Below are 27,922 nucleotides of genomic sequence, written 5' to 3' on the forward strand. Positions count from 1 at the left end.
TGTGTATAAGAGACAGTCTCCTCTCCTCTCCTCTCCTCTCCTCTCCTCCCCTCCCCTCCCCTCCCCTCCCCTCTCCTCCCCTTTCCTCTCCAGAAATAGTGAAAGCCAGGGAAAGCACATACAGGGAGCCTGGAGTGTTTACAAGCCATAAGAGAGATGATATCAGCTGTGAAAGGATCTCTGTTCCAAGGCAGGGTTAATTCGCTGTTCATTTTAGCATTTGCAGCTAGGCAAGATTAAAAGCAAGCAGGAATGCCTATTATATTTCTATTTAATGAATCTGTTGGGACCTAATGTTCTTGATTAGCTTGCAAAAATGAGTGCTCCACGATGAGTTTTTCTGTTTGCCTAAAGTAAACAGAGAATGAATTGTAATACATTTCAGAGAGATTCACACATGGCTTTCGAAAAAGGAGTTTGGGGCAAATTGGTAAATCTCTTCCTCTCATTTGCCTTTCTTCTTGGCCATACTTAAGTAAAATATATCGTTTGGCTAAATGGAAATATTTGTGGAGAGCCAGAACACAGGGTTATATTTTGAAACAACAACACTTTTTTTCTCATTATAACTACAGAAGAGGCGGGTGGTGGTGAAGGAGCAAGCTGTGTTTCCTCTGCATTAAAACCCGTGTCTGCCTCCCCCATAGAGGATGCAGAGCCAAACACTAATCTTGGTGTCCCAGGTGCAACATACAGCAAAGTCAAGCTGATAGGCCAACATAACCCAGTGCCAGCCCCCAGATTCAGGCAGTTGATAGAAGAGCCCAGATGTGGTGGCCAGTCCCTGCTCCCTACACTGGCCAGAGTGCAATGCATCTTGGCCACACCTGCTCTAGTGGGACCACAGGCTCTCCTACTAGCCAGGCATCCCCTGTGCTGAGCCATTCCGTGGTGAAGTAATGACAGTGCATTTTAGAGCCACAATTGTCACTCGGAAGGGTCAGCTTGCTCCCAGTATAATTCTCCCCAGGCAAAAGTGATGTGACCCATGAGACCTGATCTTACTTCATCTTAAACCCCTTGCAAAGTTCCTGTTGGTTTCAGGGGAAGCAGAGTTAGATCCTAAGGGGAGAAACACAATCACAAAAAGTGATTCCCCAGTTCAGTCATGATTCTTGTGCCAAATAAGTGAAACTGTTTCTTCAAGGCCATGCTTAATTACTGTGCCACTGGTCAAATTACGCCTGATAAACCATTACAGCACACCAAGATGGCCCTGAAGTCAGCAGGGCTTCTTGGTGTTGGAGGAGTTCAGGACTACAGTTGGGAGACAGCACAATAAAAGTCATGTATTATTTCAATTGAAAATCTGCTTTATTTTTAGTGCAAGCAATCAATGAACCAATTAACCCCCTTTGTACTATTAAAATCAAGCATTCTTTTAATGCCCAGTTAATTATTACTCTACTAATATGCATTTAAGTTTTTGCTTTATTATATCACTCCTGTACCTGGCAACAGCTCAACTCATCCAAGTTAGTCTTTCATGTGCTTTTTTGGACAAGTTTCAAGTCTTGTGTAAGGAAGTAATAAAAGCAATTTGTCATAGTTTTATTTTTCCTATGCTATTGGAAACAAAATTGGCAGGGATGTAATCTGTACTCAATTTGTATGTGAAAAAAAAAAAAAGTAGACATATAATGAATACATACCTCTGCTATCTTTAAAGATATATTTTAGGAACTTTCAGTGAAAATACGATGTTGAGCCTAGGCTTTGGGGGCGGGGAACTGGTGTTATCTGTCAAAGATGATGCGTGTTTCACAGAGAGGTTGTGGTTTTCCTTCTATATTTTTACTTTTTAGGAAAAAATGCTATATTAAAATGTGCTCAAGAATAAAATGAGTTTCACAGGAACTGGCCATTAAGACAGCATCTTTCTCCTAAAGGCTAGTCAGTATTCCTAAATTCGTGCTAGGAATTGTCTCCTTGGGAGGAGAGGGGGCAAATAAAATATGAAAGAAAAGAGCAGGGACAGCTACTTCCTCTAAAAAAATATCTTCCCAATGGTAAAAACTTACCCAGAGTAACAGTGCAAGTCAGATGCTGGCTGAAAAGCTGAGAGTTTTTAAATGAAAGAGAAACTGAAACTTGTTTATGCTTCTGAGAACTGGGAAATCCTTGGAGTTTTGTCAGTGCAGTTGAGCATAAGTACTGTAATAGCCTGTCAGGTGAAATCGGAGGCTTCGGCTCAAAAGTGCTTTCTTTGCTTTAGGGTTCAGCTGCCATTTTCCAGCGAGGTTTGTTCCGGCAAGCACGGGCTCCTCTGTTTGGGACATGCTTGTGCTGGGAGGGTGCTGCCAGGCAGGATCCAGAGGCTGGGGTGCTGCTGCTGGATCTGCCTGCCAGGGCTCTCCTGCAAGAGCTGTGCTACACTGTCTGAATTTTAACATCCCAGATCACAGGCACATGCAGCAAACTTTGACTCCTCAGTGCTTGGAGAGATTTGAAAGCATAGTAACGTAGAGTATTACAAATTGTGTGCTTTCTTCCTTGCTTACTCCTCAGAAGAGGAGATAATTGGGGGTATTTTTGTGAGAGAGAGCTTGATAGGAAATATGAGGAAGAAAGAGGTATAATTTAAGCAAAAGAAACCCCTGAAGTGTTTACGGTAGTTCTGTGCATTAAGAAAAGCAGTGACAACTGAAGTTTTCGGTTGGTATAGAAAGCCATTGTGCAGTTATGGGATTAAGTTAGGGTATTTGTTTGCCACACTAAATCCAGATACATTGTGTCATGACATTTGTTGTAGAGCACAGAAGAAAATGTGGTTCAGATGCTCTAGTCAATGAGGACATCAGATTTTCCTTGTGAACCTTTAAGTATTTTTGAGAATCATGTTTTCTTAAGTTTATCCCATGATACTGGGAACTACATAAATTTATTTTTAAACAGCCAGGCCAGCATGCTGTCTTGGCTAGCCATCCACTCTTCACCCATAGGCGCTGCCTCAGGATTTTAATTTCTTATTCCACAAGTGGCTGGAAGCTTTTCTTTCAGGCACATCTCTTTGTTTCCAGAGGGAAAAGGCAGAATTTAGTCCTCTGGAAGCTGATTGTCAAGGAGCAGTACAGTCCAGCTATTAGTGGACATGGAGAGAGAGATGGGATTAACTGTGAAGAAAGGGTAGGCTGGAGAGAAAAGGACAGTGAAAAGCTCACAGCCCCAGCTCTAGCTGAGTGAAATTCCTGAGCCATTGCCTAGAGAAAGGAAAAATCCATCTGGCACCTACCCAGGTTAGTCAGGGTAGGAAGAGCCATGCTTGGATGCCTTTTAACAAAAGTGGGAAAGAAAAACCAACAGTTTGTCCTTCCCGCCACCCCCCTCCCCCACCACAGTTCCCTAGAATATTGAGTCAGAGTTTCACATTGGCATGCTGCTGTATGAGCAAAGGAGGGTATGATGGGTTAAGGAAATTAAACACCAGGTTGCTTTCCAGATCATTTGTTTATGGAGATGATCTGAGTACCACCCACCGCTATGGGATTACATGTAAAGCAAACAAATAACCAAAGAAAACATAAACAGCCTGAAAAAAAAAAAAATCTCACAGCTGTAAGCCATGGTTTTCTTGCAGTAAAATCATGATCTTTTTCTCTTTGAAATCAAAAAGTCTGCTCCTAGTAGTTCTTCTCTGGGAGGATAAATTTGTGAGTCCAGTATGTGATAAATTATAAGGTAGTCCTGATGCTTGGAAGCTGTTAAGTAAAAGACACAAAATAAAACATGCTTGTTACTAGATTTAATGCAAACTTACCTATGGACAGTTATCTTTAATCGCTAACAGAAAGAGGCAGAGAAAGCTCTGAAAACACTTCTACAACTGAAACATGAAAAGCAAAATGTTCTCCTACAAGCAAAAGGCCTTTGGGGAGGCTATGGCAAGGGTGAGAGGAGCCAGAGCTCCAGCTGATGCTTCAATTGAAGTCATGTCACTTTGCTCCACTGTTCCAGTACTAGAGGCAGGGCCAGGAAGCATGGCACATGTGGGGCATCCAGACAGGGTGGCAAGGATGCTGGCAGGTTAACCTCAGCATTATGGTACTGGAATGTGGGAAAGATTTCGTACCTACAAGACTGATTTTAAAATGCACTGAGGATATTTGTGGTCAGATGAGGTCATAGGTTTTGTAGTTGTAGTCAAGTTAAATGTAAATATGCATATTGGTATCCTTTGGAGGCCATGAGAGTTTTTGTTTCAGAAAGTGAGGTTTGAATTATTTTTTTGAAAGTACCTGACCTGTTTCCTGTGCCCCAGTCAAGCAAAACCGCTCCCTGTGAGTGCTTCAGCATTAAGAGAAAATGCCTCTCAGTACATTTATAATCACAGTGCCTTCAAGGGGGGACTGAATTAGCTTTGTTCATCCCCTGTCTTGCCTCTCCACCCTTTTTGTCTCCCATGCTGCCTCCTTATTCTTAGCAGAGAGGATAGAGAAAACAAAGATTCTTTCCCTCATAGCTCTCTGGCTCTTCCTTCACCCTGTTTGGTGAAAACTGGCAGAGGGAGAGGAAGAGCACTTCCTTCCTTCATCCTGGCCCAGACTTTGGGATGCACAGAGCTTTTGTCCAGAAAGCTGGAGCAGGACTGCCCCCCAGCAGCTCTGAGGGATACAGGGCCACATCTAGCCTTTAAGGTACCAACCTTGCAGACAGGAGGTGATTTTCCCACCCTGGAGAGGCAGGAGGGGAGAGGAGGATGAGACCTGTGACATCCTGTGGGGCTCCAGGTGGTAGAGCTACTGGTACCAAACCTGCTAAGTGTAAACCCCCATGGCAGTGCCTACAACTGTTTCAGCATCACTCAGTGTTTGCTGCATCTTGTGACTGGTGCTATTTTTTTGTGGTTTACCAATGTATTTCATCAGTTTCTTGCTCAGTTTGCCACCACAGTCTGAGAGTAACTGGTACTGCTCCGTCAGCTGCACCATGACGTAGGCAGTGATTCAAGCAAATGGCCGTGCAAAACCCGTAACAGCCAACGGAGAGCCTGCTGTTGGTTTCAGGGGCTTTGGATCAGGCACAGAGAGCTGTCAGAATGGCAGTTATGGCTCTGGAACAAAAATATTGAGAAAAGCAATTGTAGCAGTGAATTGATACTGATGTTCTTAAAACCTCAGTAATCTTGGCCACATGAAATTCAACCTTTCTTGCGACTGAAATAACAGTGAGACTTAGGTCATATTGTAGACTAATTGCCTGTAACATTTCATTTTCAAAAACTAAATTGTTCATGAGTTATAGCAGAATATTTTTAAAAGAACTTCCCCAAAACCCCACCAAAAAACTTACATTCTGTTTCTTTTCAAGCAAGGGCAACAAACCAGGCAAAATTATTGTAAAGGTTTTTTGGTCCTTGCTGCCAGGCCGAACAAAAGGCTATGTGGTGTTCATCTTACACACGCTCTTAAAGACTGTTGGAAGTCCATGGGTGCTGGGTGAATCTGCTGAAAAAAGGCAGCGCTCAGCCCACAGGCAGATTTGTGGCCCCAGGGGGAGCCCCGACACCCGGCTTGGGTTGACCCTCCCTGCCCAGTCCCTGCCTTCACAGATAGGCACCCACAGGGTGCTGGCTGCCTCACCAGCTGCACCCTGATAGGTATCTTGCCGGGATAATGCAGAACCAAATACAGAGCTGCAGTCTGCCAACCGCCCTGCGATATGCTGTCCCTGGGAAGCGATAGGCTCTGTGCCTGTCTACACAGATCTATTTACTGTTTTAGAACAAATGCGGCTACTGTCTCGCCCGGCACACAGACTGTGTCCTTCTTGCCCTGCTTTTTAATTATATGGTTTTCTATCCCGTAGAAGTGAAGGACATTGCTCACGTTACAGCAGCATGGGCTGGACCTGGGAGGTTTGTTCCTGAGGCCGCAGCAGACCTCTTTGGGGGTCTTGAGAGATTTCCTTGATCTTTCAGGCCTTCTGTTTCCCTTCCCCTGTCCTGCATGACCATCGTGCTAAAGAAATTTTTTTCTTGATTCTCACCATGTTTGGGATTCCAGAACCTCTGATCCAAAGCCCAGTGAAATCAATGGGATCCCTCGCATTAACTTTAAGTGGGCTCTGAATGATGACACCCTGTATTCTGTAGATGAGAAAAGACAAATGACTGCTTTGAGATGTCTTCCCCCTCTCTGACTAAAAACTGCTGTAGGCCAGCTAACAGCTACTTTGAAGTGTACAAAACATGATCTTTATTAATACTATTTAAACTGAAGGTTGCAATCAGAGACCAGCTGTAAGAACTTATAAAAAATACATCCCTGTCATAGCAAGTCTGAGATAGCAGCTCTACTGGAAATAAGACCCAAACCTCACTCCTTTTATACTTGAGTTTAGCAAGTGACCATGACCTACAGCATTAAGGAGGTCGAGGGATTCCCCACTCCTGCAGAGGCAGTGGGGGAGTGCCATTAACCCTCGAGAACAGCAAGGAGGATGAGTCTCTGCCAGTTCCCACCAACACATAAAATACAAGGTAAAAAAATCTCCAGGAGCATGGGGAGCGGGGAGAAGGAAGGGACTGGCAGGACAGAGGAATAAAAGGAATGAAGCTCCCCCATGGTCAGGGATGCAGCTTCCTGCACAAGCAGGCTCTACATAATCCCTTCCTTTTTGTTCCAGTGGACCAAATTAAGGAAGACAATTCAGGGAGCTAAAGAGGTGGAATAAACGGTGTAACAGTGAGAGGGGCAGGCGGCATGGGAAAACAAGCAGTGGGAAGAGGGCAGATTCAGGAAAGACCATGGATATGGACAGTTGGGTGTTTGGCTTCCCAGAGCCAAGAGCGATTCATATCCTCTTTCCTGCAGCACTTGCCTTGGGTACGCTAGAAATAGCAAGCAACTTCGCCCCAGTGTCTCTAGCTTTGCATTTTCCTTCATACCAGTACAAGAGCATTATTTTAGGATGTGACATATGACACTTTGCGAGCACAAGCCTGCCTTTCCTCAGAAGGAGGCAGGTTTTCTAATTTTTAACATCCCCATTATTGTTTTGAAAGAGAAGTAAAATGCATTTGGTAAAAAGAAAAATAATTAAAATCCCATTACAGCTCCAATTCTGTCATCTTCCTTCCCAGAACAAATATTAAAATTTTTATTAATAAATGTGCAATTACTGGTGACCTCTGAATAATTTCTCCAACCTTGATTTTTCCTCACTGCTACACTGTGTTGTATTACTCTATTTTTACTCTTTGCTGTCCTTATTTGATGTGTTTACTGAAGATACAATTTTCATATTAAACACGTTCTTGTTGAAAAACTGTTTTTTTCAAAAATTATTAAAAAAAACTACCAATCTTTTTATCAACCAGGAATTTAAACAAGTAAAAAGTTAAGAAACTGTTGGCTGAAAATGCATTTTTTTATCAAGCTACTTCTTAGTAATGATTTCAATAAATCTTAAAGTAAAAAAGCCTGAAAAAAATTGTCAGAGCCCTCCCCGCCCCCCCATAAAAGTGAAGAAAAAAAGGCAGGTTTTATCCCTTGGAAAGAAAACCAGTTGTGAATCGTGGCTTTGCTTTATGAAACTGGCATTCATAACCAATTTAAATAAAATTCAGACAGTTTTTATAGAACGTTAAAGAATAAAGATATGCTTTGTTCCAAAGGAAGTGAACTGCGGTGAAATAAAATTCATCAGATTTCCTTCCACATAAATTGGAAATAAAATTTCCAAAGTCATCACCCAGAGCTATAAATATTTTCTTCTCAGGGTCTGTGCAGGAGGTGCAGATGACTCAGTAGGGCCCGTGGGGCACCCTGGCAGTTCCCTGGGAGGAGCTGTCCCTCACACTTCATCTCGCAGTGGCCATACCTGCAGCGCAGGGTCAGGCCATAAAACTGGCCTTAGTTCCCTGGTGCTCAGGTCCCTTTACACTTCTGACCCTGTCTATCACTCATGCAGGGTGTTAACGAGAACAAGTGTTGTCAGGTCTGAAAAGATGCCTACACAGACCAGTGTGACTTTTATGAGGCATCTTCCTGCATGTATTGCCCTCCCCATTAAAAAGGAAAAGAGTTTGAAGGCTTTTCCCCCCTTAAAAACCAACATACACTGATAAGAGAGTGGGATTTTGACAATCAGGAACCCATACTCTTTTTATTTCTCAGAATTAAGATCCACCCTGTGGGAAAGAGGGTTGAGAAGAGCCTGGCCACTGTTCAGCTGGACTGCAGGGAGGCTTGGGGTGGTATGGGATAATGAGTGTATGGCCTCCTCTCTTTGGGAATCCCTAGGACTGTGCAGGACTTCCAGGAATGATATCTCAAGATGGCAGAATACTGCCACACAGATATCTAAAAGCACATCGAAGAAGATGTGTCTGCAAGGAGCACGTATCTCACTGCTCTCTGCTGTCTGTAGCAGACACCTTTTTTACATCTCAGCAGTGACATGTATTATATTGCTTTTGGGATGGGAAAAAAACCCCAAAATATAAATTCTACATTTTATTATAGAATTTAATACCAATAATTACTTAAAATCTAATGAATTTCAGTTCTCACTTAATTGCTTTTGAGTAGTTCACTTAACTTATTAAAAAGAAGCAAGGACATATTCATTTAATGAACAGCAGCAGCCTTGGCCTAGCATCTGCCTACATTCTCTTTTCAATTAATCAATTATAGTCCAATGGTGTGTAATTACACATTAAGAAAGTTATTGGATATCGCAGCATGGCTGTCCCAGGGGGCTCATGAATACACTAATATAACACACCTGTAATGACCTGTTCTCAGATCTGCAAATTGCTCCCATTTCTCTCTCTCTCTCATTGCTAAATGAAGATGAGAGCAATTACCATTAACTTTTTGAGTCACATCTAGTCAATGAGAGAGAAAAAAGATCCCTACCAGCATTCATAATAAATCTGCCTGTTGGTAGTGAGTATTTTAACTGCACCAGGTGTCAAGCTGGAAAGCAGTAAACGCACATTGGGATTGCACCGGGTTGTAGGGATCCCAGGGCCAGTCTGGCCTGAGCACACGCCTCACCTGTAGACGAGAAAAACAGGCAAGCAGGAAAACCTCACATCCAGATGTAATTTGCCTGGCTTGGTTCAAATCAGACCAAACTCTGGAACTGATACCTATGCAGTGGCTCTAAGTCTTTGCATAGCAACTAAGCCATGTTGCTGTTGTGTTGAGGTTTTTTTCGAACACTAGAAAGAACAAAATTTACTATGTAATGGCAGAAAGGCTTTGGTTGTGCGGGAGGATACAGTCACCAATGCTCTCTTATTAATGCATAACAAATGAAACCAAGCAGAGACTCTTAATCTGCATAATGAAGTCTGACAGATTCTAAATTGGTGATTTAGTCAACTAAAGGGTCCAAAAATGCTCTGTGGAAGTGAGCTTTTGATGGCTCCATAAGTCAAACGGGGGATGATATCTGTCAAAATTTTTATAAATGTTGTCTTGCACAGTGTGATTTCGATGTGCTGTTGCCTCTCTCTGTGAAGAAGTGTCTGTTTCACTACATGAAGTTTTCTCGTTCATGCTTTCATTTGCAGACTGGGGTCTTTCAGGTGGGTGTACGTGCAGATCAATGTGTAGCAATATCTTGAACACAGCTGTTCTTTACAAACAGAGTCCATTTTGCTCATAGTAATCTGAATTGTTGCCATGCTGTTTGCTTTGCACCAAACTAGCATTAACAACTTCAGTGAAACCTTCATCATTCTGAAGGTTATTTCTCATTTTAAGGACTATGCATGTCTTGTGTGCTTGATATCCCTCAGGATAACACTCCTGTGGGATTTGGGTGGTCTCAGTTGCACTCACAGTGAGGCAATGCATGTTTCTGTCTGAGATTCAGCTGGGTCAACATTTCATTCTGGCTTTCACCTGTGCCACGTTTCTTCCCAGTTTCACAGCTCCCTTTGGTTTAGGACACAGTTTGGTTCATATGTTTTGCTGTAACATCTCAGCATTTGACATCTGGGCTGGACTCTCTCTAAGTCCCATTGATAGTTAACAGAAGAAGGCAAGCACATCTAAAGTGTGATTTACTCAATATCTAAATTAGGTGATGATTTAGGATTGGCTAAACCACCTTTAGATGTGCCTATTTCTGTTCATTAACTAGATAAATACCTTCTGTATGACAACTATGTTTTTGATAGCTACAGTCATCAGTTGAACTGCATATTTCTGCATGTGTCTAATTTCAAGCTTGCACCTAGAGCCATTCAGTTCAAGCAGAGTGTTGCTTGTATGCTTGAAGTTAGGTATCTGATAACTTTGTGTTAAAATGTCTGGTCTCCAGCTTTGAAATGGGGATGCTGTTTAATTTTTTGCATGCAATTTGAGATTGAGATTAGAATGGTAGAAGCGCAAAGCCATATCTATTATTTAATGTTGTGTTATACTCCAAATAGCTAACAACAGCATCCTTGGTATTTGCAGAGAAGTTCATTTATTATGAATTATTATCTGACACAATAGGAGAAAACAAGTTCTGAGGTTTACTTTTAGGTATTTAAAAACAATTTGACTGCCCAGACACTGCATAGTAACTGATGCAAGCAGAACAGTGAGTGTGGATCCCACAAAGTGATTGAAGTGTGCATGTGTACGATGTTCTCAAATTCTGCTCAATGCACAGCTTTGTTTATGCTGGGGACCAAAATTAAATTCTGTGCCTTTTTTTTTTTTTATCAGTGCCTGAATGATCAATTAAAAATGTTTTAAATAGAGAAAGGAACACAGTTACAGTCTAGAGCCTTAATGTGCAATACACTGTTTAGTTGTACATGCTAGTTAAATATTGGTCTTAAAATACCTGTCAATTGGCTGTGTAGTTTTTTTGTGTCTGATGGGAAGGAGGGTGGTATTTCATTCAGCTGCAAAAATTCGTTTCTAACTGCAAAAATTCATTTCTAGCTGTATTCTCTGCAAGACACTGTAACTCTTTGCATGTCACTTTCCTAATTGAGCAATAAACTCTGTATTGTACTAATACTTTTTATTATAAGGAATAAACATGCTTCTTCTAGACAGGCAGAGGAATAATTGACCACCTGTGGCCAGTCCTGAATGAACATTACTGCACATGCCACTGAAATTAATGTCTCCTTAGACAAGACGGGAAACACTCATTTTCTGAGAGATTTTTTTGTGGTTAGGAAGCTAACACACCCAATACATTTCCACTTTCTAACAACGTGGATTCCCGACTGCCAAGGGAAGAAGTGGTTGGTGCTCACTCGGTTACTGACCCTCTCTCTGTCTTTGGGATTCAAACAGCAGCTTTATTTGTTAAACACATTAAGCGAAGGGCTGGATTCTGGCTTGACCCAGGGATGCTTTTACATCACTCCGGCAATAGAAAGAAGTTTCAAAAGGTGGTGTGCATGTAATGTATTCCTGTGGCTCCTTTCTGCTGCCAGAGTGGTGCAAAGGAGTCTCAAAGTGGATGAGAATCTGTCCCAAACATAGGTTTATGTAATGCTGGATGATAGCGCTAGGACATTGTGCTGGTGTATCGTGTTACAGCTGGCCCAGCACCAAGTCATAAGGGCTGAAGGATGCTGGAAACTAAAATATTAAAGAGCTAAGAGATTGACTCAGTAGAGAGAAATGGTAAATGCTTCTCATATCACTTATTTTTCACTTTGTATTAATAAATCTCTGGGACCATATCTCATGTAAATTGCCAGATCCTTCAGGATCCAGTCTTTTTTAAACTGGCAGCACAGTGTGCCACAAGGAAAGCAGGCAGGTGAGGCTTCTGGGTGTGCACACACCTGCAGTGTGTGGTGCCCCTGCCAGAGCACATGCCTGGGGTGGAGCACGCACACTCTCACAAGCACAGGGGCTGTGCAGGGCCTCGAAAGTGTGTTCAGTCTTATCTTATGCATATCCTGTTTCTTCCTTTCCAAAAGATTGCAGGGGGTTGTGTTGAGCAAGTGCTTTTCTCTCCAGTGGGTGTACTCGGTGTATTGCTACAGGGCTGCGTGCTGTCATCCTTATTCACCACACCACGTTCATTTAATGATGGGTCATAGCTGATGTGCTTGCACAGTCTGGCAGTCCAGCTTTAGGTCCCTTTTCCCTCCAGCACAAAGTAGGGCTGAAAGTCTCCCCAGTAGTGAGGCCTGGCTGAGGCTGCACGAGTACAAGCTGTCCAAAATTCAAACGAGATTAGCTCGAGATCACTGTGGTTGGCAAAAGAAAATAACCAGAGGGCCTGGCTGCTGAGATACTCCCTGCACAAATGGAGATATTTGTCTGCATTGGCAATCAAAATCCATCCTTAGAGACCTTGCTTAAATCTCCACTGCCCTAAGTCACCACACAGCTGCAGTGAAAGAAATGGTGGCTTTTCTCTCCAGTGCCACCCTTTGGTGTCCCTGAGCTGCTGTCCCTCTGTGGCCACCTCTGCGCTCAGCCAGGAGGTGGGGGCTGAGCAGACCGCAGCAGCCTGCTTCCATGAGCTGCAATATCTTGCTTGCTTACTTGGAAAGCAGGCCATGCTTGCCTCCATGGAATTTACTATAAACCCACTGGTTTTGTCTCCAGCTCAGCTGAGTCAGTGTGAGTGCTAGGAGGAGCCATCATGTAGACAAGTTTGGCCCAGTTTCCCCCCCTGTGCTGTTAGAAACACCTGCTGAAAGCAAATCTGATTAACACAGCAGAGAAAATAGCTCTGCTATAAAACATTAGGGACTGCTACTAGTGCAGATACATTGTGCACAGAAGGCAAAATGCCTTTTTGAATGTTTGTGGACTGATGGACACTGAAGTTCATGGTCTCTGCTAGCTGTCTGTGGGCTTCCAGGTGCTGAGCTAGCAAAATCCTGTGTGGTCTGGGGAATCTGCCTCTTACTGTCAGAACCCTGTTTTACGTGGCAGAGTGGTAGCACATCGATATGATCAACAGCAGGAGTGCCGTGGAAGTACCACATCCCTGGTATGCAAAACTGTGGTCCTGCACCAAAATCCATCTGGGGACCTTACAGTGCTCTCAGGGTTAGAAAACTGCAAAGAGGGTGACTTTGGAATGGCCTGGACTTTGTTGATCCTCCAGGAACTTAACACTTCTGTCTTAGAAGAGAGATTTGGAGAGTGCATGGGTTGTGGCACTCAGAGTGAAACAGAAGTGTTTAGTTTTCACATTTTGTGTTTTCTCACTGCGGCTTGTTTCCTGGGTGGGATTTGCTCCTTTTCATAGCTGTAAATATAGCGCCTGGGTGAGCTCTGGGAGGAGCCTGACTTAAGGCAGGTCACCCTGAATTTGAGTCAGATGCTTCATCCGAATATATATACAGTGAAAACCTGGAAATGGAGAGATCTGTTGGTTCCTTCAGCCGGTGCTTCGATTCTAAAGCATATCTATAATGTGCTGTAAGCTGAGGGGGGGTGGGAAGAGAAAAATGCTCACTTTTCTGTTAATGGAGAAGCAGTGAGTATCACAGCCTGGTCTGAGAGAAACGACCCCAAGTCTTGACAGTGTATGCTCCCATTTAGACAACCTCACTCTTCAGTGAAGGTTGTGGGGGCATTTTGAAGCTGTGCCTAGCACCCCTGCATGTAAGCATGAATAGAGCAAGAGAGCAAGTGAGAGAAGAAAGAGAAAAAAGGCACAGACTTTTGATAAGGACAGGAAAGTGATTTCAGGTGTTTGTGAAACCACTCAAACTTTGCGTGGTTAGTATCTTCCTGAGCATGATATACCCTGAAGTGTGGAGGAAATAGTAACAGGTAGAGATGGGGTGGAGGGAATGAAAACTACCTGCAGATGTGGCATATGAAAAAATCCAGAGACAATGCAACTATTTTTAGCAAAAGTGCAAACAGTGATAGATGCCACAGGGCTGCTGTCACTAAAATTTGGCTATAAGCAACATATTCATATTTAAACAAGTCAGCTTTGCACATTGAAATGAGCAAACACTGTCTCTGTGCTTGTTTGTTTGTTGTGCAGAAGCCATCAGCTTTCGCTTCTTATCCCTTCACCGTGGTGGTGATGCGGAGTCATGATGATGGATTGACTGTCTATCTAGCTTATCTGCAAGGCCACAAAACATTTATATCTTACACAGCATGATAGGCTGTTCTCATGCAACAGTGGAAAATAGAAATTTGGGGCTGCCCTTGCAAAAGTACTCTCTCCTGCACAACATTGCCATTCCGGTAAGCTCACTTGGCACAGTTTGTACAGCTAAGCACATCCACTGTGAAACCTAACACTGGGATGCACATGAATAAAATCAGACAAAATCAGGAGAGGAGCGAGCATCAAAGAAGCTTTTGAACGCAGGGGGCAAATCAGCAAGGATGGAGTTCCTGCAGCTTCTCTGCTGCTTAGAGGAGGCCTGTGTCACTTCTGGTAAAAGGCCTCTGTCTTACACCAGCATTATACTTGGCCAATTATCTTATTTAGGTATCTCATATATATTTAGGTCTTGAAAAGGTCAACAGCAGAGCATGGCTGGGCACGGTTTTTTGAAGCTGTAGGACTGGAAGCTTTGCTTCTAGCATCATTAGAAAATAATTGCTGTGAATGTCCAGGGATTTGAATCTACATGTAGAAGCTCTGAGAAGGAGGGCAGGAAGGTTTAAAACATTATTGAAACAGCTGGTGCTAACATTATACTCGCTGCAGATGCTGAGCAGGGAGCAAGGAAAGAGCACTAGGGGAGCTCAGCTGCTGCACCTCACCTGCCTAGGACCCTTTGCACTGGGAGCCCATCTCCTCAGGCTTCTCCTCTTGTGACTGTCCCCAGCATAAATATGTTCCTCTGTCCAAGATTCACTCAAGCTAGTGAGTGTTTACTGAAAGCTACAGTGAGACAGGAATTGTCCCTGTGTAACTCCAGCTGAGCTGTTTTCACCTAAGTATATCTGCTATTCTTTCACTTTAAATTATTTTTGTCCTTTATTTTTGGGTTTCTGCTCCTTGCAATGTTTTCTTTAGGTCCCTCTTCCCCTTCTGAATATTTCTCTTCCTTCAGTAATATCTTTCCTTTTTTCTTCTTCCCCAGGTCCATGAGAAGTCACATCACTTATTTTTTATGCCCTTACTTGTTTTCAGAGTTCCTGTAGTCTTTGGCTCCTTGGTGCTGTTAGCTGTAAAAAGTCCCCTTCCCTAAATGCTGTAAGGCTCAGATGTTACTAAATGTGATTTTTACCATCTAAAAACCTATCAGTCACCTGGCACTGCTCACAGCCTGATTTTTCAGTATGACCAGACTGGGTAGCTTGTGATTCTGAATGCAAGCCCTGAGTTTCTTGCAAAGAATATTGCCGTGGTGCCTGGCCATAATAGGTATCTGTTCACTCCTCAGCTCTGTTACAGATATTCCCCATGACCCTGGCCAAGTCACTTTATCTCTCTTTGTCTCTGCTTCCCATTCATAAAATGGGCATAATTGCACTTCTGAAGCTCATGTGGAATTGCAGCGATGAATTCCTCCTGCTTGCTTTGCCTTTACCTCATCCCTTCTGTCTGCACAATTTTCAGCTGGGATAAAATGCCACCGAATCAGTAGCCATGGTCAGTGCAAAGCTTACGCTCCAAGCAGCTGGCCCAGCCACTCGCTATATCCTAATAACAGTGATAGCAGAGAGTCAGCTTTATTACCATTTGCATAGCAGTCGTGTGTGCTTTGAAGAGCTTCCTATGCTATCTGTGAATAGCGAGCAGAGAAGTTTCCGAGGCAGGGTACTCGGGAGTACACAGTGGTTATTGCAGGATGAAGAGATAAAATGGCTTCCTTTGAGGGCTTGCTCCACAGGATCGTTAGCAGAAAATGTGGGGCTTGGAAGGGCCAGAAGGAGAGGAAGGGAGGCAAGGTAATCGCTCTATTTGCAGAACCCATCTCCAGGTTTCATTCCCGTTGTCCATCTTCTTTCCCTTACCCTCCCCACTTCAGTTCTGTGACAATAACGAAATAAAGGAATGCATTAAGGGCATCCTTAAGGCTGTCATTGTTGCCAAGTAATGCTAATAGCGCTTTGCTTTCTCTTTCACATACCTGCTTCTGAACGCTAATGTCATTTAATTATTGTGATGTTTCAAATGAAGGTGCCCACACACAAATTCAATATGGATGTAATTATTAGAGGTGGAATGCCAGTTAAGTACACACCAAAAGCAAGTGGTGTATTTTTGATTTGTCATCGGATTTATTATCGTTTACTTCATGTGCCTCAGACAGCACCACCTGAGTCTGGAGCAGAGAACAAGCCCTTTGTATATAAAGCTTGCTCTTAAATCTGCACTTCACCAGAAAGCAGCAACTGACATAAAGCATTGATTTTAAAAATACAACTGGTAGTGTAGTTTTGAAGCATTCTCTCTATTTCAGGTAAGGAACGCAAGGGAGGTATGACTTCTGGTAGGCGGCAACACATCTCCAAAAGAAAGCACTGCATACAATACCATTCACATACATAACATATGTCAAAAGGCCTTTGAAAATCCAAATTATGCAGGGAAGAAAACCCCGCCTGCAACCAGTTTAAATGTGTTGGCCAAGTCAGCTAAGACGATCTGCAGCCTTGAGCTTCAGTAGCAAAGGGCACATTGTCTGCCTACCAGATAATTACTGGGGTTTTCAATTTTTAGGTATCTCCTAGCATTGCATTTTTCAATTCTAGTCAGTCAGCCTTGCAGTTCGAGGTGAGGAGCACAGTGCCAGTGGAGCGTCCTGCCTTGTTGTGCAGCCTGGTCACATTTATAATGTTCTGCCGCTCTCCCAACCTGTAAAGAGTCCTTCTTTGAATACTGTGCACTGCTCACCATGCAAGCAGCTCATTATCCCAGGCATTTCAAGACTAATTTATAGGACATTTGGTTAATTTGCATAAGCCATCCAGTACACAGAACATGTCTCCACAATAAAGTAATATGCCAAAATCAGGATTTATGTGAAAACACAAATGCGGGGGGGGGCACACAACGTTTTTAAGAAGCTGTCATTAGTACCGATCTCTAAACGAATACCTCTGATAAAAAGTCACAGAATCCTGCCTCTCCACCTACTGTATGTGAAGCTCCCATATAATTTTCTGCTTTGAATCTTGCTCGTCTTTTTTTATTAAGATGGGTTTTGATTGTTAAAACAGCCTTGAAATATGAATACTTGGCGCTGTTGGCTTTGTCTAAAAAGGAAACAAAATCCCCCAAACTGAATCCAAATCAAGAGCTGCACGTTCGGCTATCACTGCGAGGAGCCTCGCGCGACCGCTGCTCTGATTATTACCTTGACACCAGAAACAGGAGGGCCTGTAATCCTTGAAACAGCTGACATCTGAAGCACTGATTCTTCCTGTGCTTTGAGTTAGTCAGTCCTTGATCTCCATGCCTGGCATGCAAGCCTGGCTTTCACTGAAACCTGACCTCGTGGTCCCTTCTTCTGCAGCCCTGTTTGTCTTCTGCTGTTCAGAAATGCGCAGCTTCTGTCCTCAGGACTCTGAATTAGAGCTACACGGGTCAAAGGAGCAAACAGGAGAGTTGTCATTATTGGATCCAATGCCTGCCCTTGATTTAGGTGTCCTTGTTGGTTTTTTTTTTAATAACAATTACAAAATAAGAACATTGCAAGATGTTTTTTAAGTGAACCTTTCCCCTGCAAGGTGACACTGGCTTTCCGTGATCTCTAACATATAACTGGTTCATAGGTATAGATGTTTTTCTCCCTGCCTTGCAAAGCCATCCTGGGATTTGAAAGTCAAGTTGGTTTCTTTCTTCTTTCCCTAATATGTCTTCTGCCATTATGAGGCCTCTGAAGAGCACATTAAGTCCATATTTACCCCTGTGCAATCTAATTAACTTCCAGAATAACTGTGCAGGTGTAACTGAGATCTCAGTTTGAAAGTAGCTTTGCTCCACTTACTATAATTGAAGGAACTGTTTGGCCAGCAGCATTTCTATTAGTAGTAATGCTGTTTGAGTAGGAAATAAAATAGTTGGACTTTTGGACTGAATTTGTAGGAATTCCAGCTAGAATTGCATAAGTGAATGCATATATATCTGCTTACTTGTAAATAGAAGCTAACTCGAGCTGGAAATCACATGTATAATAAACATGTAATACTGATGCCGTTGCTACAAATTCATTTCCCAGGGCAGAGCTACAGTTTCAAGAGCCTATTTCAGTGCGTTATTGTTTTGAAGGTTTGAACCGTGTTGGTTGTTCGCTTTGGTGCATCACATGTAGTTCCAGTTAAGTGAAACCTGCTGGGTATTTAATGGCTTATTCAGCTGAAACCAGAAGCAAATAGAGGGGAATAATGTTTTGCAGGAAGAGAAGTACTCTAGATAAGATTTTTTTGTGTGTTCTAGATTCAGTTACTCTCTTATATATGTTATTCTAGGCTCTGAGATTAGTATTGTCAATGGCAGGAATTTGTGGGATTTTTACTCAAACTCTACTACAGGTTACATGGAACTGTCAGCATTAGCTTGAACATAATGAATATGTTCAACAGGAACAATGCATGCAGTTTTTTGGTTTACTCTTCCAACTTGAATAACTTTTTGCTATTCTAAGATGTTAGAAGCACATTTTTTTCCTCTGGGGATTTACAGTTTCTCTAAGTGTTTTGATCACTTGTGAATAATTTGATAGAAAACCCCTTACACATGTGCCTGTGATGTACAGCATCTAGCTTGGATTTGGTTTTTGACTGATCCCTAATAGCTGAAGTTACTGTATACAACAAAAAACACTTGTAATGCTGTCAGACAGGAAAAATCTCTCTTCTGCAACTTGACTCAAATTTGTTATGTGCATAGCTCCATGAAGTTCAATAGATGTAAATACAGATTAATTATTTAAAAAGTAATAGGAAGGAATGAGCTCCCAAACATGTAGTGTTTAATTATTTAAAACCTGTAATGGAATTTCAACCCTCGCACATACCTCAGATCTCTCGTTGTGCTTGGACAAGTGCCTGAGGTTAACTGGCATGTCCCCACCTCCCAGTCATCTCCCCTCCTGTATCACAGGGTGATAAATGTGCCTGCTAGATGTGAAGAACAGTCAATATTCTCAGTCATGTCTACTAGTAAATATGCTATACTTAACTCTGTCTTCCTTTCCTCCATTACTATATTGCATCCTGCAATAAGCCATTTGTCACATCCCACTCAGACAAGGGAGATGAGTGACTTAGATTCATAAATCCCCAGCAGAGTGGACAACAGCAAGACACGTCTCAAAGTCCAGACATTTGTTAACTTCCCACAATGTACTAATTGGATACACAATAATTGGCTAAGTATATAACGAGTTATGGCAAGTGATATAGTATGGCTTGTGTTACTTAACGGTAGTGAGGGAAAACGGGAAAAAGAAGAGGAGGGAGATAGAGAATAGAGAAATTGCACTATCCAGGCAGCCTTATCAGCTCCAAACTCCACACTGTCCACTCCGTGACTGTAGTTTCACTGCTTGAAAGTGTTTGAGACATTCCTTGGCTTGGAGGACCTCTGCTCCACCTCATCCCTTATCTCTCTCTGGCCATTTTTTTTCTTTCAGGCCTGTTTCTCTCAGGCCCTATTTCAGGGAGTTATAAGTCATCTCTCACACCGTTCCATATAACATTTCATATAACAAGATATGTGCAAGTGTGTGCACATCTATACCTAGCCACAGAGGACAAAATCCTCAAGTCAGGGCTTGGGCAAAGCCCCTCATGATTCCTGATCTCACAGTGTAGAAAGAGCCCCATGGTAATGTTGCACTTTGGTTGTTTGATGGTGGTGGTTCAAGGCACCTGATGTATACGGTTGATTGTATTGGATGTTGTACACACATGTAGGACAACCTAATTCACATTTCAAAAACCTCATGCCTCCCCATTTTAAAAGGATGATCAAAGATACAGACTGAAAATAAAGAACATACCATCCTCCCAGCTTTAGACACCTGCTTGAGCTTACCCTTTCTTTGCTCCCTCAGCAATGGATGGGACCAGGTCAGAGCCTTAGTTAGGTTCCTGCCATGATCTAGCCTCCTGAGATGCCTACCTCTGTCCCCAGACCTCAGCTGGGCAATTAATGTAAATACCTAAAAGTGGGCTATCTGGATTATTTCACTGACTACCCTTCCCCTTGTTCAAAGGTACTCAGGAATTTTGTGTTTGCAGGGAGTGACTAATGCCAATCTGGCAAGTCCCATGTCAGCACCTTAGCTACATAATCTTCCCTCTTTTACTGCTGTAAGTCACTGGATGAAGAACGCTTGGCCTGGGGTGGGTGTTAAATCTAAAGAAAAGCAAACACTTTGGTTGCATTGAACAGTTAGGAGTCTTTGTATGTGATGGCTACTGGTCTTCCTTTGCTGGTTCGATAAGGAATATTTCCAGCAGTGCTCTACCCTGTGAAATTGTTGTCAGAAGTAGTTTTGTGGAAAGACCTAGAGAAGGAGAAGGGCTGGATAAAGCAAGACAGAGTTAGTCCTCTTTGAGGAGTCTAAAGAGCATAGCATTCTTGAGAGCCTTGCATGTGATTCACTTGCAGGTTGAGGCTTTAAATACGTTGATTTCTTTTGTCCTGGTGTGCAGCTTCCACATAGCTGCTTTGTTTCACATGTCATGCAATGAGAAAATCATCTGCATGATCTTCTAAGTATGAAAGGGTTTGCCATGATGCATTTACATAATAAAATCCATGCAGTCACAGCGTGCATCACATGTACAGGCAAGGAATGAGTGCCATCTACAGTAACACAATGCATTGCTAAAGGGTCCTCTGTAATTGTGTTCTGTACCGAATAGTGCATCTGATGCCTTCTGCTGTAATGAACCCTCCTTGGTGAGAAATTAATACTTTGTGCCAAATTCAACTCTCAGTTACATGGTTCAAATTGAAAAAACAACACTGGCTTCAGTGAAGTTATCCCAGATTCATCCTGGGGTTACTAAAAATAGATTTGATTTATGTAAATAGCTGGGTGTCAGGTATGCTCCAGTACTAAACACTTTCTAAACAGAGGAATAAGTAAGACCTTTTCATTTGAATAAGAAAGACCTAGTGGGACTTTTTTTTTCCCACATCCATACCCTTCTTAGAAAGAGGTAGGTGTAAATCACCAAGAAGGTGCATTTTGAGAACCAGCAAATGTTTCAGGCCTGACAAAAACACTGTAGCGGGCAGTGGGCTATGTGAAGGGCTGGTCGTCCCTCCCTCAGGCACTGGTGACAAGTAAAGCTGGTTACGGCCCACCACCCTCGCAGCTGGCGGGTCCTGTCAGAGGAAGCCCAGCTTCACAGCAGGAATGTTCTTAGTAGAACAAGAGGGGCATTAGAAGAAGAAGACAAGGAAGTTTTCACACATATTAGTTCACCATATGTTTGACTCCAGGCTGCAATTCTAGGCCTTTATAACTCCTCATTTATTATTTTTAAGGCTAAAGTCCTGGAAAACAGTGGTTTGAGATAGGTAGGGACCTTAATAGTCATGGTAAATCCTACCTACCAGAGACAGTAATTTTTTTTAATATATTTTTTTCCCATTTTCTTTCTTCTCTTCTGTTTTTCCCTTTCTTCTTTTCCTCTCCTCTATTCTCCTCTCCATTTGGAGGATATGCAGTCTGTCTTCTTTTCCCTGGCCCTTATTTCAGTCTTACCTGGTCCGTGTGCAAGTGCTTAAGAGTGAGTCTAGCAGTTGCTCAGAATATGCTTCTCTCCACTGGTGATTCTGTGCTCATAGAAGGGGGAAGGGGAGCTGGGTCTGTACCAATGGGTTCTGGGTTTCAGCCAGGATCAGTACCTTGCAGCAAGAGAAAGTAGAATGATGCAGAATGTTTCCTCTGTGCACTGCAGAGCAATTTCCCTCACTTGGCTTCATCTTCTCCAGCCCCAAACTCCAGAAGAAATGGGAAAATGAATTCCACTCTCCATGCTCAATCTGCAAGAGATGTGACATGTCTCAGTCCTGGGCTGAAACTGATGTGACACATTGTTCCTTGATCCAGGCATATTTTGGATCTGACCCAGAGTTGTTCTAATCAAATGTGGATTCCAGAGAGAGAGCGAGCTGCTCTTTAAGTGAATGTATTCTGGGACACGGGGTGGTGTGTACCATTACCAGCAGTGAAACAAGCAATTCTCAAAGTGTGAATCACACACAGTCAAATCTGAAACAGTTTTGACTCCCTTCAAAGCTCTATAGACTAAAACCCAGCAGTGCTCCTCTTGGAAAGTTTGGATTTTTGTCATCCATTTTTACTAATAGTCAAGTCAATCTTTCCCTAACCAAGTCAATCTTTCCCTAACATTATTATTCCAAGTAAGCAGCTGATACAGTCCCTCAAGGATTTTATATGTTTGGGAAAGGTGGGGAAATGTGTGCAAGGGGTCTACCTCAGGTAGACAGTGAGATGCAGCCGGTTCTGCTGCAGCCCATGCTATGGGGCACATATAGCGTAATGGGTCCTGACCTGTAAATATTATTACATGATAAAGATTAACATATAATAATAAAGGCTGAAGATCTCTGACCTATATAGATAAGTGGATAAAACCCATATATATATATATTTATATATATATATATATATATTCCAAAGCACCAGAGACATCTATTCTGTAAGCCTCTTGCTTGTACAAGCATAAATCAGAAAAAACAACATAAAAATCTGTGAGACTTACACCACTGTAAAATGGCATAGGTCAGAGGAAGAATTGGGACTTAGAAGCCTTCATTACAGGTAAATAAAGATTTCTCAAGGTTTCAGATTGCATTCCTACTTGCTATTCTACAGACTGATATTTCAAATCTGGATGACAGTAATATTCTCTAGACCCAGTAATATTACATTTAAGTCTGAGTGATTTAATGGCTGTTCAGTGGTGGTTTTGGTCCAGGTGAAGTGGTATTGGCCTCCAGCAATGCCTTAGGCTAAAAGCATCATGTGTTAGCAAAAAACATTAACCTGCCCCTCAAACCTCCTCATTATTACATTTATAGTCCTGTCAACCAACCTATGGGCCACTGGAAACATAATGGAGGGGGTTTTATTGTTATTTTTATATTCTCTTGAATATTAAAAAGAAAATATATTGGAGAAAAAATACATATAAGATATTACTAGATATAAATTCTAGACAGATGAGCCACATGGGTTATTTTCCATCTCACAATGTTACTTTGCTATATGACCAGAATAAAGTTTTGTTCAGAAAAAAAGGGTGAACATGTTTATTCAGGTACTGAATAAAAAAGTGAATTAATTAGATAATATAAATCTTCATCTCGCTTCTGACGTTATCTGCAGGTGGTAGCATGAGTTTCTCAAGGGTGAAGACCTCTCGTTTTGGGAGATTTTGGTCACTCCCAAGATACTCTTTGAAGCTAGTAAAGTGCCCTTTCCTCTTTTGCCTTTGAAGTTTTCCTGTACTTAACAGCATCCTAATTCTCAAAAGAATTTGATAGAAACATTTACAGTGTTAATTGCTCTCAATTTCCCTTTCTTTTCCTAATTGCTGGGGCTGGACGCAGGGAGTGCTGCAAAGCCTCATGTCTACGGGTTCTCTTTCCCCAGTGCACCCGTTGACAGCTTCTGCAGTCGATGCTTGGTCCTGTTCTCCTGTCTCTGCAGCCCCTGCATAGGAGCAAGGAGCTCCCGGCATGGCACTGTTGCTGGCCCTCTCGTCTGTCCCCTGAAGAGGGGCAGGCATTAGTTCTCAGCCTAGGTCCCTGCAGCTTGGTCACCCTAGGGAGGAAGAAGCTGCTCTGCTATTTGTGAAGCATATGGAAACATAAACTGTGCAGGAGATTCTCCAAAGGCATGGAAGTAAACATCCTCATGAGGGAAGAAATGCATTTCCGTTCTCTGAGGGAGAGGAAGGAGGGGGATTTCCTAGTGCAACCTTCTGCTGCTGCCCCAAAGAGATGGCAGGCACTGGACACTGTGAGGAAGTACTTCTAAGCCCCAGAAATGTTTTTCCAGCTGCTAGCTTTGTTTTATTTCTTTTACCTTCCTGAATATTCAAAGCTGATAGTTCTGTTCTCAAGGTGTTTACAATGCTACCGATACTTTGCATGGCTTTACTGGCAGCAGTTTGAGGAGGTACATCTTTAGGAAGGAGAGAAGCTTTCACTGTGACACTAACAGTTTAAGGATTATAAAGCAAAGCCTCCTTGTCCTGGTTTTGGCTGGGATAGAGTTAATTTTTCTTCTTAGTAGCTCAAATAGTGCTGTGTTTTGGATTCAGCATGGGATTTGGTATGAAAAGAATGTTGATAATACACCAATGTTTTGCTAAGAGGTCAAGGACTTTCCAGCTTCCCATGTCCTATCCCTGTGCAGGTGTACAAGAAGCTGTGAGGGGGTACAGCCAGAGAACTGGACTCAAGTTGGCCAGTGAAATATACCATATCGTGTATTGTCATGCTCAGTATGTAAAGGAGGGGAGGCCAGGAAGGAGGGAGTGTTCTCTCTTGCTTCTGGGATTGCGGTTTTGGGATCTTGGTTTTTCAGAATTGCCTGCTAGGAGTGGACTGGATATCGTTTGTCGGGTGGTGAACAATCACATTGTGCATTACCTGTTTGTACTTTCTATTATTGTTATTGTTTTACTTAAATTATTAAACTGTTTTTATCTCAACCTATGAGTCTCCCTTACCCCTCCAGTTATCCCCCCATCCCTTGGGCAGGGGAGGGTGAGTGAGTGGCTGCATGGTGTTTGGCTGCTGACTGGGTTTAAACCACGACACTCCTGTTGTGGAAAGGCACATTGTGTAGTTTACCGAGACACCCAGCTTCACCTGCTCAATGTAGTTCTTGCTTCTGGCTGCTCAGTTTTCCCCCAGATCATTTCAGGACCAGGGGGAAGTTTGAGAATGCACATCACGGGAAGACTTGGCCTGTAAATGAAGTGTCAGAGCTCAAGGTGACCAGCACCCACATAACCTGAAACTGCTTGCCTGACCAGCAAGTATGTCTGTGCCACTGGTCTGCCAAGCTGGCTTCTCCCACTGCCACCCACAAGCTAAGGGCCATGGTGCAGACACTCAGTGGACTCCACGCATCCTTGAATTCGGCTTACCAAGAAGGACACCACAGGCACACTTGCATGGTCTCCTGTCAGACCAAGTTAAGTGTGGAACTGCCCCTTGGCCTTTTTTTGTGGGCACAGCACCATGCAAATGCTGGACTACTGCTTGCAGATCTGTGGCAGCCATCTGATGAGCTTGAGGCTTGATGGGAGCTTCAGAGTTACACTTGAGATTTAACAGCTTGAGCCAAGGTTTGCTCTGCCCCACAGCCTCTTACATAACATAGTTACGCTCAAAGGCCTGTTGAGTTACAATGGGATGAGGGTTCTCAGAGCCTGCATTACCCTTGAAAAGGGCAATGAGGCTTAGATGTTCTTTAGGCATTTCTGAAATGTGAGCCTTGATGAGACAGGTTGTCTGTCCTGCTGAAGGCTTGTAAACCCCCCGCTTCTCTCTCCTGCTCTTGCCCTCCTTTCATCTTCTGAATCATCTTAATTTTATTTAGGACTTATGTCACTGCTGGAGTGGTGGTCTTAGCCAGTACTGAAACAGCAGTGTGGATGTGCCCTGTAATCAGCTCTTGTATGGTACAAGTGTAAAAACCCCACATTAAGGATTTTAAGGTTTAAATGCTGTTGTTGTCCCATTCTGTGTTATTTCAGCCAGGAAGGTTTCTGGGGAGAAGAACTTCCCTCTTGGCAAGACACACCTCACACTACATTCATTTTCCCTGAAGTGTTGCCCACCGTATTGTGGGCTTCACCAGTGGTTTCAGTTCCTCCTGTGGTTTCAAAGCCTCAGACTGAAGTTGAAAACACGGAGCTCAGCTGTTTATATACAAAATCAAATATGTAGCCACTCTGATGAAACAAGACCCAACCTAGATTTCTATAGGGCATTAGCATAACTTACATTCATTGCTTTTGGCTGGAAACATTAAATAGCCCTCCAACACCAAGGAACACAAGGACTTTGAAAAGACTATGTTTTAAATACCACGGATGACAACTGCAATGATTCAAAAAATGAAATCAATTTATCATTAGCCATTAATTACCAAATAGCTCTATTTTCTCCTTATGCTTCATGTAGCTTAGACTTTTGCATAATTAGGATGAAAAATGGAGACAGAGTGGGTCTTGCATTTAAATGACATGAAGTCAGTATTTGCTCCTCAGAAAACTATGGTAAAGATTTTTATGCGGACAAGAAGTTTAGGAGAGTTACATCAGGGAAAAGAAAAGCAAGCAACCAGGCAAGCTTTGGTCTCTTTTAAACAGAGAGAAACTTGTCCAGGACAGTTTGAAGTTGTAGGCAACTGCAGTGTTCTGTTTTGTCAACTGTTTTTGCACAAAGCTCTAAACATTGTAAAAATCTGTTTTCCTTCACACCTAGCATCGCTACAAGCTATATTGTAACCACATTCACAGTGTGTTAGAGCCTGCCTCGGGGTTCCCTCGCAGCAGGTTTCAGCTGGAATGATTTTTTAAAATTTTTTATAATAATCGCTCCATTCAAATGGAACAATCATTATAAAAAATTATCACAAGCCATCTTGGACAGAAAAATCCTGCCACAATAAACATGCTGAATGTCTTGCAACAAGCGCATCGAAAATGGTGATCGAAGCTGGATCACTGCATAGAGCCACACTTTGGATTATGCCTGTTACTAGTATTGTTTGACATTTGGTAGTGAAAGAGCATCAGTTCCCAGTCATGACAGCTGAGGCGGGGACTTTTGTCTTGAAAGTAGAAGCTGTGAGCTGCCCTCCCTCTCTGAGGACAGTCTACGTCCCTGCCCCATGGGCTAGCGTGAAGCAGCTGCGGTGATGGACATGCAGACCCCTGTGTACCCTTCTCAGACACTGGCCGTGCCCCGGGCTACCTAGTCCATCTTGGGAAGAAGCTTGAGCAGGTCCAAGGTGGGCATTTTGGAGGAAGATTGGGTAGGGAAAGGCAGGACACCTTAGTGAGTGACAGCAGGTTGTGCAGCTTCTGCCAAGGCTGCACCCACTCCATAGCTTGGTGCAGGGTGCTGGCAGCTGAATACTTTTTGTGGCAACTCACTTAGCTGGGAAAAAAGCACAACAGCATTAGGATAAGCAAAAAAGCCTTTAAATTATGAATTTCAATTCCATTATGCTGATTATCGCTAACCTCTCAAAGGAGCTTGCCATTTGCTGTTGGGTCTGGGTGGAACATATTCCCCTCCTCTGCCTCACACTGACCTCATGCATCTGAGCAGAGCATGGCTGTGTCCTTCTGCAGATCTACACCTGCTCACTTTCCCAATCAGCACAGCAGGGTGCCTGCCTTGCACTTCTTAATATTCATCCCTTTTCTCAGTCAGGAAATGCTAAAAGGGAACTTCAGTGCCTTGGAACAATCTTTATGTCAAACAAATCACCATGTGTTTGTGTGCTGAATGGCACCTTCCCAGCCCAGTGGGGGCTTTGCTTCCCCAGGGGCAGCTCCCAAGGGAGACCCTCAGGAGATGAGCAGGGCAGGGGGTGATGAGTTGGTACAGACCTCCGAGTTGATGTTTGAAGGACGGGTCAGTCCAACCCAGAGTCCCACTGGGGCCACGGCTTCTCTGTGCTCACAGGTGTCGAATACATGAACACTTGAGGTACATCTCTTCCCCTAAAGTTTCTCCATGCTTGGCCATGAAACAGACTGCAGAGATGGAGCTGTGTGCAAGATTTAGCACTGTGGGCGGGATCTATGAGGGGATGTGTTGAGGAATTATCATTACATTTTTGGGGACCTGCTCCGAGGAGGAGACTTGGTGGTGGATAAATGGAGGAAAGAAGGGAGGGAGCAGGCAGCCACATTGCCCAACAAGCTGGGGGAGCTGGTGAGGACAGCTGGGAGAGGTTTCACACTTCTTTGCCCTTTAAAGATAGTTAGCATATAGTCTATCAGGACACACATATCTAGATTTCTTTTCTTCT

At 43.1% G+C, this 27,922-nt stretch overlaps 1 protein-coding gene across 3 annotated transcripts in view; it reads left to right on the forward strand.

Moving 5' to 3' along the window:
• The window catches only part of SOBP (sine oculis binding protein homolog), a 123,787-nt gene that overhangs the window by 70,002 nt on the left and 25,863 nt on the right, over positions 1-27,922 (forward strand). The window lies entirely within an intron of this gene.

The sequence above is a fragment of the Athene cunicularia genome (assembly GCF_003259725.1).
Source record: "Athene cunicularia isolate RWA chromosome 3 unlocalized genomic scaffold, athCun1 chr3_part1, whole genome shotgun sequence".
In the NCBI taxonomy this organism is placed as follows: Eukaryota; Metazoa; Chordata; class Aves; order Strigiformes; family Strigidae; genus Athene; species Athene cunicularia.